Here is a 13,570-nt window from a genome sequence, read left to right on the forward strand (position 1 = left end):
CCTCTGTGTTGCTTCAACACACAAAAGATTTTTTTTCCCCTACCTCAAGTGTGTAAAAGTGCTTCCTCTGCACTGGAAATATATGAGCGATGACACTGAAAAACATATATCTGTGAGAAATTATTTCTATAGCCATGCTGATACTAAAAAACAATATTAAATATTTTGACATGTACATTCCCAAAGGTCATAATGGTACAGTAAATAAAATGCATTTGCACTTCTAATATGTTTATACAGGACAGTCCTTCAGAATGATGCATGGCCTGATAAAATTACAAATAAATCATGCAAATAGTGTTATCAACTCCTTTTTTTTCCCTTTTGGCCACTTTTAACAAGTAATTTATCAATTTCTGCTGCCAAACATTGGCACAAAGGCGTTGTGCAGGAACAAATGCTTTCTTTCTTACTGCAATATGAAATCTAAAAACTATAGAAAAAACTAAATATAATGCAACGGACTAAACAGATCTGATTATTTGACATTTTTATAATCTTGGGCTGAAATAAAATAATATGGATAAAATAGATAACATGCAATAACAAGATGCATTTAAAACAATCATTGTAAATAAACAGGAATATTGTCATTTAGTGATAGTCCTGTATGAAGATCATTCAGAAACACCTTACGAGTGATTTCAGATGCCTCCATGTTCAAAAATAAAATGCAAGTAACATAATTTAGCATTTGATGAACCGGTACCGCTGCGAACTTGACATATTAGATGGAATACGCCGCAATAGAAACATAAAAGAGATCAAATATAATAAGATTTAAGTCTAATCCTTCATGCTGGTGGCAAAATATTGTACAAATAATATGATTTTTTTAATTTAGCATTTAATAAAACTGATGAAATGAAACAAAATATATTTTAATTTAAACATAAAAAAAGATTTAAAAACATAAGATTTGAGTCTAATCCTTCATGTTTGTGGTACATATTATGTGAATTGTACAAATAACAACAAAAAAGTTCTTTATAAAATAGATTGAGTCTAATACTTCATGCTGGTTGTAAAATATATAAATTGCACAAATAATTTTTTTTAAAAAATAGCGCTTTTTAAAAAAGAATAACTAAGATATGTTCAAAAAAACTAAATTTAGAATTAAATAAAACTGTGATGCTGTGAGCTTGAAATATTAGACGGAATACACTGCGCTATAAACAGAAGAGATAAAATAATATAAGATGTGAGTCTAATCCTTCATGCTTGTGGTAAAATACTGTAGAAAAAAAAATTAGAAAAAACAATGTTCTTTATATTCTAGATTAACTTTTAAAATGTTAATTTGTGCATGCACAATACATTATGGATTTTCTTTATAATATTTTCATGCACAATAATTTTGTAGCTCAGATAGATGTAAAATACTTTTTGTTTTTGATAATTCAGAGCCGATCCTAGATGCATGAGTATTTCCGCTCTAAACGAGGTTGCAAAAGTGGCATGCATATTCGCACCGAACTCATGATGTAATTCCATGTCATTTTTGGGGAGAGAGGCGACCGCAGAGGTAGTTTACCGCGGCCCCTCTCTCGGCGCAGCATCTCAAAGCCCTCGCTGACGTCTCCAGCTCATTTAAGGCAAATTAAAGTGTGAAAAAGTCTCTCCTGGAGCAATCGCTCCATCATGAGGGCCTTGTGTCAAGCATGTTTATGGGGGCAATGGACTGTATTACCTGTAATCTCTGGAGAAGGACTCTGCCACATTTCCTTACTTCAGTTTGCTCCGAGGAGGGCAAAAAACCCGAAATTATCTCGCATTCCACCTTTACCGCAACATCTCGACGTGTCAAATCGAAGCTTCAGAACTCGCCCGTGTCGCTGTGCCCAAGGTCACTAGCAGAAATGAGATATACACTCACATAAACACCGCACGTCTTCTGAAGTCTGAACTCTGTACTTAAAAGAGGAAGTTTGTGTCAAGGTATTGTGCACAATAAGCCATGTACAGCAGCAAGGCCCTGCAGGAAAGCACAAAATCACATGATGAAAATTGGAAAGACACACTCACTCGCAGCGTGAGATGGGCGACAGTTCGACTCCAAACAAACCGGCCGTGTTTTTTTCAGCACGGGACAGGTGCTGAAAGACGATCCTGTGTAGAGATTGACATTTTTAAAATGGAAAACATTCAATATCGAGTCTAAATTACAAGACAAAAATTGCAATACACATTTAAGGTAACTTATCACATTGATTTAAACAAGATAATCTTGGACCATATTGATGGAGGCCTGTTCTTAGAGCAAGCACTGTACCTTAATAGGTATATTCAAAAATCTGTCATTATTTTAAACACAGCATATCGAACTATTACTGACAGTGTTTTGCATTTCTGCAAATGATGAAATAATCTTCGACTTCTAGGTAACCCTGCATAAAACCGCAGAGCATTTGCAGCACACCGACATTGTCCTGGATGATTCGAACAATAAAGTGCTGAAATATTAGCATCTTTGGACGTGTTTGCATATTAAAAACGTCCTCGGTCCCGGAGATTTGAGGTTTTCCAAAATGTATGCGAAATAAAAACGCACGTTTTAAAATATGCATAGTCTTTGAGAAATATTCAGTCAGCTGACATGATGTTTTTGTTCGTTCTCTAGTTAACTGCTGGCACAGATTGTCTGCCATCATATTAAATTCCCTGGTTTGGAGGCTAAAATGTATCAGTGAGAAATAGAAAATAATGAATTTGAAGAACTTCTAGCCTCGGGAGTTAGTCACAAAGTATTATATCCTCCTATGAGACACCACATGCGCAAAAAAAGATAAGTACCTGGCAGTCGGTACACTCGAACCTACATATGCCTATCAATAAAGCAGATTATTTTCTCTGCTTATTACTGAGCTGATCTGGCGGGGGGCTGCAGATTACATCCTTAATGAGAATGAGTGAATCTCTCTCATTTGCTCAAAAACTCCTCTTGAGGAACGTTCTTCGCCTCCCACTGGATTTCTGCGAGCGTTCATAATAATAATAATGATTATTATTATTGTTGGTGTCAAAAATCCTCACTGGCTTCAATTTGTACAGCTTCATTTATTCAGTTTTCAACAGGATTATTTAAGCATGGCCTGCTCTGAATTCCACATATTATCGCTTTACATATTGCTATATGCATATGGATTTGCCCTCACAGTCGTTCTTAAAGCTCAAACGACAAAACACTGACAGATTATAGTATATTGTAATGTATATTTAAGAAATATTGCGCTCGAGGCTGAACATACAGTCAAAACAGTCACATCTAAAAGGTGCTATGTTGCATGATTTGCTTCTATTTTTTGCATTCTGTTCTTGACTCTTTTCCATTCTATTCTATTCTATTCTATTCTATTGCATTCCATTATATTCCATTGCACTGCATTTTATTCTATTCTATTGCATTGTGTTGTTCAATTCCTTTGCACTGCGTTCCATTCTATAGTATTCTATTGCATTATATTCTGTTATATTCTATTGCAGCACATTCAACTCTCTTCTGTACTACTTCACTGCATTCTATTCTATTGCATTACGTTGTATTCTGTTGTATTCTAGTGCACTGCATACTTTTGCATTACATTCTGTTCTGTTCTATTCTATTCTTAGCTCTGTGTTCCATTCTATACTATTCTATTGGATTCGTTCTGTTATATACTATTCTTTTGCACTGCATTCTATTTTATTTTATTGCACTCCGTTCTATTTGATTAATTCTATTCGCATTCCATTGTATTCCATTGTATTCCATTGAAGTGCATTCTATTCTACTCCATTCCACCGCTTTCCATTCTGTTCCAATGAACTGCATTTCATTCCATTCAATTGCAGTGCATTACATTCTATTCTATTCCATTCCTTTGCACTCAAAGGAAGAATTGTAATCAATTACATTACATTTCTATTACATCAATTCTACTGCAGTGGATTCAACTCTGTTCTATTCTACTGCATTGCATTCCATTATGTACTATTCTATTGCACTGCTTTCTATTCTATTGGATTGTATTTTGTTCTATTCTATTGCATTGCATTCTGTTATTTACAATTTGTTTGCGCCACATTCTATTTTATTCTATTCTATTCTATTCTATTCTATTCTATTCTATTCTATTCTCTTTCATTCTATTCTATTCTATTCTACTGCATTCAGTTCTGATTTAAATGTTTTGCATTCCATTCCATTATATTCTATTTTGGGCTGCATTCTATTCTGTTCTATTGCACTCCATTCAATTCCGTTCTATTCTATTGCATTGCATGCTGTTATATACACAATTCTTCTGCGCTGCATTCTATTCTATTGCACTCAGTTCTGTTCTGTTCTATTCTATTGCATTCCATTATACACTATTCTTTTGCGCTGTATTCTATTTTATTATATTCTACTGCATTGCATTCTGTTATATACTATTCTTTTGCACTGCATTCTATTCTGTTGCATTGCATTTAGATCTGTTCCATTTTTATGCATTGCATTTCATTCTATACTATTCTTTTGCGCTGCATTCTATTCTGTTCTATTGCACTTCATTCAATTCTGTTCTATTCTACTGCATTGCATGCTGTTATATACAATTCTTCTGCACTGCATTCTATTCTGTTGCATTGCATTCATTTTCTGTTCTATTCTATTGCATTCCATTATATACTATTCTTTTGCGCTGCAGTCCATTACATTATATTCTATTGCACTGCATTCTGTTATATACTATTTTTTACTGCATTCAATTCTGTTGCATTGCATTTAGAACTTTTCCATTTTATTGCATTGCATTCCATTATATACTATTCTTTTGCGCTGCATTCTATTCTATTGCATTACATTAAGTTCTGTTCTGTTTTATTGCATTACATTCCATTATATTCTATTCTTTTGCACTGCATTCTATTCTATTGCATTGCATTCAGATCCGTTTCATTTCATTGCATTTCATTGCATTCCATTAGATAATATTCTTTTGCACTGCATTCTATTTTATTGCACTGCATTCAGTTCAGTTCTGTTCTATTCTGTTTTTACTGCATTACATTCCATAATATACTATTCCTTAGCGCTGCATTCTATTCTATTCTATTGCATTGCATTCAGTTGTTATATTCTATTGCATTGCATTCTGTTATATACTATTCTTTTGTGCTGTATTCTATTCTATTCTATTCTATTCTATTCTATTCTATTCTATTCTATTCTATTCCAGTCTCTGCTTGGCCTGTGACTGAAAACTGGGACACGTCACAATGCTAAATGCAAATAATAAAACAATTAAACAATCTGAACACAAATAGACCTATTTAGCCCAGTGCTTGTACCCACTAATCATATTTTTACCACTAAATCATATTAATTAGATTTTATGACAGACAAATTAAACTTGCAAGTTTTTTTTTAAATGCAGAGCACCATAACAGAGCGCTCAATATGTAATGTGACAAAACAGCAACCATAACAATATTTAAACACTCAAATAAATGTTCTTTTTCAATACGCAATTTGCTACAGCAACCAAAAGCACATTATCAAGCCCCTGTTTGTGCATAACTGGAACAAATAGCGACTCTAATAACACACTTAATCTATTTCGAACGCTCCTTCTTAGAGAGAATAGTGGGAATCACAACAAAGTAAACACACATTATTTCATGCCAGAAAACAATGATTACAATGCATTAAAGAAAAATCTGCATGTTACTTTTGAAGATCACTAATTTGAATCTTCTAGAATACAAATAAAGTCTCAAAATCAAAATATTTTGCTGCATTTTTAACAATGCACACACAATAAAAAGATACTAGATTTCATGAACTGCTCATGAATTGCAAAACTTGTTTTCTTTTTTCCCCCCACTTTCTCTTCTTGTCACATCACTCATCAACGTGTCAACAGTGCGAACTTTTCCAGAAAGTTTTCCAGTCATACACGAGAATGCCATCGTTTGTCTTCATCTTCATGAACTCTTTTCTAACCCACGAGCGTGTTTGAAACCCCGAATAACCCTCAGACCTTTCTAGCGCTCGCTCATTGTCGACACGGCAGCGATGCATTCAAAAAGACACGCATTCTGACTTAAACTGGATCATTAGGGTGAAATGTGCACCAAAATATCATCGGCAGCATCGCGTAATAACGAGACGTGCATTTATGTATGTAGGACAGCGTGTAAATGCGAGTCATTAGACCGTTAATGTCAGACTCATTGCGTTCTGGTGTCACTCTGCACTTCTCAACACTTCTGCTGATATTAGTTTAACAAATGCAGTTTGATGCAGGATAAATAAATGTTCAAACGCTCATGTTTAGGTATTGAATTTGTGCGTCTCGGTAATTTGATTTACAATCAGAGGTGACAGGCCGGTGGGCTCAGGTAGAGCTAAAGCAAACACGAGAGGTGCGACTGCCAGCGAGAGAGCTTTATTAACACCACCTCGCATATGCTAAAGTGTCTGGATACAAACGCAGAAAGTTCTTTGTCAAAATCATGCTATTTATAAATGGTAAAAGTCGTCGAATTTGTATTCAGTTTTGAAAAGTAGCTGTGCTGAAATATCTACACTTTAATTGAACGATCTGATGTGTGCAATGACAAGTGAAATGATTGCTTTTTCATACCTTTGGAGATTCAATACTGTGTCTTTGAAGTTTCAACTTTGTCTCAGATGCTTCTAAAATTCCTTAGGAGAAATAAAAAGTAAAAAAAGCATCAATAGTTGTCATCCAGATTGAGTATGAAATACTCAGACATTTTATTGCAAATAAACATTTTCAGAAATTCCCCACATGAAAAACACTTTAATAAATGTACAAAATTCCTAGATTTAATAATTAATGATTATATAATTAAAACATTAAAATACACCATATTGTAACATTATATTATAATTATATAATATAATAATTATATTAATTATAAAATCAAATTCTTTGTATGTACTTTACTAATTGAGATTCTGATTCTAAATTAAAAAAATCATTAAATCATACTAATTAAGTCACACTGTATGCACTTATTGCACATAAACATTTACAGAAATGTCCCATATAGAAACAACATATATAAATAAATGTACAAAATTCCTAGATTTAATAATTAATGATTATATAATTATAAAATTAAAATACACGTTATAATAGTATAACATTATAATATTATAATTATATAATAATTAAATTTAAAAAAAAAATGACATTCTTTGTACGTACAGATTGAGATTCTGATTATAAATTAAATAAATTTATTACATTACATTAAGTCACATTCTTTGTATGCACTTGACTAATAAAGATTCTGAAAATATATATATATATATATACACACACACATATCCATACACACACATACTATTAAATATATTAAATATAATATGTTTATATTTAATATATTTAACAATTAAATATTTAATATGTAATAATTAGAATTATGACACTTCATATATAAAACATTTATATTTAATATATTTAATAATCAAATATTTAATAAAATAATTATATTTCATATAATATAATAAATTAAATAAATTTAATTAATTGATTAAATTATTCAATTATTTATTTAAAAGGTCAATAATTGTCATATAGAGTGTACATCTTTAAAATAAATTAAAATAACAGAAAATTAATTAAAATTAAAATTATTAAAATAAATTAATAACCAGTAATAACCATTGTAATATTGCTTAAGTGACTTTGGAAAACTCTCCGCTTCAATTTCATGAAGATCTAAGGTGATGCACAGAATGAAAAATCAAAATCACGGCTTAAAATGCATGGTATATCTGACTTAATGCTGTATCTTTTAAAGTCTCAACTTTGTCTCAGACGCTTCTAAAATTCCTCAGGAGAAAAAAAAGACACATTAAAGAGATCTCATCTGCCATTTTTCTATCCTAAAGCGATGCACAGAATTAAAAATCAAAATCACAGGTTAAAATGCATGGTATATCTGACTCAATGCTGTATTTTTTAAAGTCTCAACTTAGTCTCAGATGCTTCTAAAATTCCTTAGGAGGAGAAAAAGAGACATTAAGGAGATCTCATTTGCCATTTTTCTATCCTAAAGCGATGCACAGAATTAAAAACCAAAACCACAATGCACCCTATATGTGAGAGCTGATGTCTGCGTGCGGAATAAAGCGAGAGAGCGGAGTATCTCCTTTAAAGCAGGACCTGAAATTCTTGTTTTTGGCAAACACGCCTGACCCAAATTTTCTGCCCCCTTCCTCCTCTGTAAGATGCTTTTGCAATCCTCGCGCCCTGAGGGCGACCGTGTATCCTTTAAGGAAGGGGGGGGACGCCTGCCAATGCCTTTCCATATAGCACGCTTAATGAAAGATCAACGCCGCCAATATAAGTCTTTCTTGTAGCAATAATTAGTGAGGGATCCACACTCCAACAAGCCGGTTTGCTGAGTTAATACCAAAGGCAGATTACAGGCGGTGCCAAAGAGTGCCCTGGCATGTAGCTGGCAGTGCTTCCCCCCTCGAAAAAAGAAAAAAGCTTGACATCACATTAGCACACGGTCAAGGAGTTACATCCTAACACTTCCATAATCTGCTTTCCTGCACAATTAGCCTGCCATAATAAGTCGCTGTCAAGACACCGGGGGAGAAAGCGAGATGGGGGCAGGGGGCTTCACCCACGGTCTGACGGGCCATGCTCGTGTTGCCTGCCTGAAATCGAGACGCTGAGATTATGTGGCCCTCCAGAATTCCCCAAGGGACGTTTTTCTGGAATTAAGGCCCAGTGTCTCATTGAGTCCCATTTACCTAGCTGGAAAAATCAGGTGGAAATGAGGAAAGCGAGAGCGGATCGAACGTCAACCGGGTCGCGCACCGGTCGGAATCGAATCGGAGCGTCTTTAAAATTCCAATTTGAACTGGAATTCGAATTGAGGAAACAAACGGAATGCAGAATGGAATTTAGGGAATCACATATAAATGGAATTAATTAAAATGATTTCAAATATGTTTTATTTATAACTTTTTCTACTTTCAGTATGATTTACTGAGATGTTTTATTCCACGACAGAAACATTAGATAATAAACCCCCTACAGAAATAATAGAAATTTATATATATAATTATATTTAATAATTATATTAGTGTTAATAATTCTAGTAATAAATTTTGTAATTATATATTTTAATTATAAAACATGTAATATATTTAATTAAAATTAATCTCAATCGAAGTTGGGTTATTTTGATATAAATTAAAAATATCGAAAAAATACAGCTAACTAACACAATAAAACAAGAAAAACATGATAACATAATGAAAAACATTATTTCTGAACATTTTTAAAAACTGAGTTATCTGTTTTTGCAAATAAACTCTTCATATATGAAGTCCACTGAAGTACATTCTTTCCACTTGTATATTGAATAATAAAGTGATTCTAAATCTGATTTAAATAATAATTTCAGTATATTAAATTAAAAAATTCCTTTTATATAATATTTTATGTAAGTATATATTACTTTTATATACATATTTAATAACTGTATTAAAAGTTAATATTTGCGTAATAATTATAGTATTGTAAAATAATTAATATAATTATATAATTTTATAATCATATTAAATTTTAAGTTATGTTTGAATACTTGGTTAATAAATAGATTTGGAGTTAAATAATTATTATTACTGATTATTCATTACATATACACATCACATTCTTTGTACTGTATGCATACTCGGCTAATAAAGAGATTATTTTTTTTAAATAATAACTGCATTACTTTAATTTAAATTAAACTTTTACAGAATGCCCTTTATACATATATATGTATATATTAATATATTATTATATTATATTAATATATTAATTGTATTAAAAGAGTTAATATTTATGTAAGTTATATTTTATAATATTATAATTATATTTACTAAATTATAAAATAATATTATAATTCTATCATTATACATTAAATTTAATATAATTAAATTTATCAGTGAATTAAATTAATAAACTTTTATATAATACCCACTATAGATTGTATTAATGTTAAAACTTATAACATATACAATATTACAATTATATTTAATATATTATTAAATAATAAATAGTATAATTATATAATATTATAAGAATTTATATCAAATTTAAAGTCACGTTTGGATACTTGGATAATAAAGAGGTTCTGATTTAAATAATATTTTCAGTAAATTAAATTAATAAACTTTAAAAAATAAAATAAAACTAATAATTTTATATAATGTCCACTATAGATTAAATTATGATATTTAAAAACTGTATTAAAGTTAATAATTATAACATACATAATATTAGTTATACTGAATATATTATTCACATCCAAAACAAAAATTGTTTACATAATATATATGTGCATCCTTTTTGTGTGTGTGTGTGTGTGTGTGTGTATATATATATATATATATATATATATACACACACACACATACACACACACATACAGTATATATTTGAAAAATATTTACGTATATTTACATGTATATATTCATATAATTGATATTATATACAAATATATTCAATATATAAACAACATTTAGTTAAATATATACATGCATGTGTGTGTATTTAAATATACATTATAAATATATACAGTACACACACATTATGTAAACAAAAACTTTTATTTTGGATGCGATTAATCGCAATTAATCGTTTGACAGCACTATTAAATAACAAATATTATAATTATATAATACAATAATTATGTTACATTTGAATACTGATTTACATAACTTCATTCTGATGAATAAATGTATTTCTATTCCTCTAATTGACACCAAGGGCATTAAAATGGATAAACACCTAAGAAGTTGTAATCAAATTCTTGTCTGAATTGTTTTCCTTCATTTTTATGGGGAAAAAAAAATCCGCTTCAGAATCCCGTGGGGCGTGGCCAACTCAATCCGGATTCCGGATCCGGAATTTCCGATTTTTCTGAAATTCGGAATTTTCTCTCGCAGCCTCGTCGACGGTGTCGAGCGTTTGACTAGAAAAAGCTTCCGCCGCAAACTTGAGGAAAGTCTGCGGAAGAGAATGAAGGAGCGACAAGAATGAGGAGCGCAGAGACGGGAAAAAGAGGGAAAACACACACGCGCACACACACACACACGCACGCTGATGACACCCAGTTCCATTCTTCCGCTCTTTCCTTTTCTCCGCTCGGCGCCTGGCAGCACGGAAGGGCTAAGCTGGGAGCTGTAATGTCATTAAATTGCAAATGCTTTTTTTTCTTCCTTGCCGACACACACTGTTTACTTATCTGGCAAAAACATATGTTGGAAGGAATCCGTTAAATTCTGCCCATTGCCTTGGGTGAAAGTGCAATAGAAACGGACCCACTGAGCACCTTCAGTTGTCTCCTTTTAGCACTTTGCCTTATCTACAAGGCTGCTTAGCAGCAAACTGGCGAGTTCAATGAAAAATGAAGATACAGCGAGAGATTAGGGCCGAGAACAGTGAGAGGTAGACAGCTTGCGGAGAGGGTCATCCTGTCGCAAATGATTTTCAACTCCCCTCCTTTTCCATCTGCATAAATGACTATTTTTAAGGCATCTCCCGCGCCTGTATATTTTTCCCACTCTGTCACACATTTAATTTCACGCCCCGTGTTCTGAATATGCTTAAATGCATATCTCCGATGCACCTTTAAGCCCACGGAAAGAGGACTTTGGGGGAGGGAGAGATGGGACGTGCCGTAGAGATGCCGAGAGGATGCCGGGAAGGGGCGGCTCGGCAAAATTAAAGATAAAATGGTGTGATTTGCACTACAAGTCTATTACTTTATGGCATTTACATAAAGTTTACCTCTGCAGTTCCGCCGCTGCTTCTCCACCTCCTCCGGACCACCTTCCCGTCCATCGCCTCCTGTATAAATATGTATAAATCTTTGTTTGGGGGGAAAATAGAATTCCCGAATCGCGGCAAAGAAAGTTTGAAGGGTGGCACTCCGCTCGCGCGAACGGGGATCGTCGACGATCGTCCTTAATCTACCCACAATGCTCCGGGAGAAGGGCGAGAGCGTCCTGAAAATAAAAATCACAAATCAGTTGTTTCTCGTTAAGGATGTTTCTCCTAGGAAGAAGACAGAAGTCAGAGACGAACGCAAACTCTTCATAATTGTAATGCTCTGTTTGGATGTCATTGATGGGGACTTTGTAATTTGACAGTAGTCAATAAGTCAATAAATATATTGATAAAAAAGTTTGGAAAAGAAAAGAAAAGAGACTAAAAGAACCTCTTCGTAATACTACATAAAATTAAATGAAACGGCATCTTGTAGTTTTCTTGTAGTTTAGCTGTATTTATTCATTTTTATTTTTTAATTAATTAATTTATTTATTGTTTGTCTATGGCAAATTTAAGGAGCTTCCTTCTGTAATTACTTCAGCCTGTAAAATAGAAAAGCAAATAAATGTTAATATTACTTAAAAGGACACAAAATATTGTACTTATATTAAACTTATTACAATAAAAAAATGTGGACCATTATTTAAACACTAATAAATAAATACACAGTACACGTAATATTGTACTCATTATAATTACAATAGAAATTTAGGTGAAAAAACTTGATTTCTTGTAGTTTAGCTGTATTTATTTATTTACTTATTTATTATTTTACTTATTTATTGTTTGTCTATGCCAAATTTAAGAAGCTTGTTTATTCCTTTATTTACTTCAGCCTGCAAAACAGCAAGTCATATAAATATTAATATTAATAAATAATATACATAATATTGTATTGTATCATATTAAAATTATTACAATAAAAAATAGAAACAAATAATCTTATTTCTTGATTTCTTAGCTGTATTAATTTATTTTCAATTTAGTTTATTTAAATATTAATATTAACAATTAGTACACATAAAATTGTACCTAAAAAAAACCTCTAGCGTATATAATAGATTTCTTGTAGTTGTACCTGTATTTATTTATTTGTAATTTTATTTATTAATTGTATGACAAATAACTTCTAGCATATATAATAGATTTCCTGTAGTTGTAACTGTATTTATTTATTTATTTTTAATTTTATTTATTTATTGTTTGTCTATGCCAAATTTAAATTTAATTTTTTTAAGTAAAATTATTACAATAAAATATAATAGATTTCTTGTAGTTTAGCTGCATTTATTCATTTATTTTTTATTTTGTTTTTGTTTAATTTTAAATATTAATAATCAGTAGACATAATATTGTACTCATATTAAAAATATTGCAAAAAAACTTCTAGAGTATACAATAGATTTCTTGTAGTTGTAGCTGTATTTTTTTATTTGTTTATTCATATATTAATATTAATAAATAATTAGTTTACATAATACTGTACTCATTAGAAAACATTAGAAAAATATATATAACAGATTTCTTGTAGTTTAGCTGTATTTATTTATTTTTTTTAATTTTTTTATTTAAATATTAATATTATTAAATAATTAGTATACATAACATTGTACTCATATTAAAATTATTGCAATAAAAAAATTAGCCAAAAAACATGTATATAATAGATCTCTTGTAGCTGTATTTATGTATTTATTTTTTAATTTTATTTATTTATTGTTTGTCGA

Source organism: Labeo rohita, chromosome 9 (genome assembly GCF_022985175.1).
Source record: "Labeo rohita strain BAU-BD-2019 chromosome 9, IGBB_LRoh.1.0, whole genome shotgun sequence".
In the NCBI taxonomy this organism is placed as follows: domain Eukaryota; kingdom Metazoa; phylum Chordata; class Actinopteri; order Cypriniformes; family Cyprinidae; genus Labeo; species Labeo rohita.